Consider the following 958-nt stretch of genomic DNA (forward strand, 5'->3'; position numbering starts at 1 on the left):
CTAGAATGTAGAGAGGCACGATTTTTAGAGGTGTGCACATTTTTGTGACCTTTTCTACCTCATGGTGTGGGTCCCTGGTCACTGACGGGTACTTTTGTTAATTTTGAGTGGGCTCCGCCCACTTTGTGTTTTTGGCCCTCTATACAGTAATAATGTTAAATTTTTTGCATTACATGCTTATATGCACGGAACATGCAAGAGATGGGGAACGTATTCTGTGAGCTACTTAGGTCAAATGAGTGCTTTATATGGGGATGACGACCGTGAATGTAAAGTGCTCGTTTAGTGCGCACTTTTGCACGGGGCTTCGCCCGTTTACAACGGTAATGTTCCATTTTCCTACTACTAATTAGTATGCACGGGGCGTGCGTGAGTGAAGGAGTGCGTTAGTGAGTGTTTGGAAGTGGGCGAGCGCTTCGCGCTCGATTTCGTGCGCACTACGTGCGCACTTTCGCAGCCGTGTATCGCACGGCTTTACTAGATTAATAGGCCTCTCGCCAGCTTGGTGGCGCTCGGGCCTAATAATAATAATAAAATTATGTTTTCTTTTTTGCCCTCAGGCATCTGCACTTGTAATCCTTAATAAATATGATGTGAAATGAATTAAATAATAGATTCAATAGCCTATATTTGACAGAATCAAATCAACCCACAATCTATTCCACAATAGACTATATGTCAAGGAAAAATGCAAGAAAAACTAAAAATGCTGGAGGTAAATCAGGTCAAGAAGGGGAGGACTGTGCCTCATATAGAGCAGTGGACTGTCATATATACACCTCAATTATGTCCAAAAGAATGATACAACTCCAGAAAAACTACAACATTGAATTCACAATTATCAGACCAGATTTATTAACAGAATCAAATAGGGGATGTTATTACTTTCTTGACATGTTTTGACTGAAAAGGTGCATTTACCTGTTTCATGCTATACCGTGAAAAGAAAAAAAGACAG

The sequence above is a fragment of the Eucyclogobius newberryi genome, unplaced genomic scaffold (genome assembly GCF_026437365.1).
Source record: "Eucyclogobius newberryi isolate DKJ021-1_F unplaced genomic scaffold, fEucNew1.0.hap1 SCAF_3, whole genome shotgun sequence".
In the NCBI taxonomy this organism is placed as follows: Eukaryota; Metazoa; Chordata; class Actinopteri; order Gobiiformes; family Gobiidae; genus Eucyclogobius; species Eucyclogobius newberryi.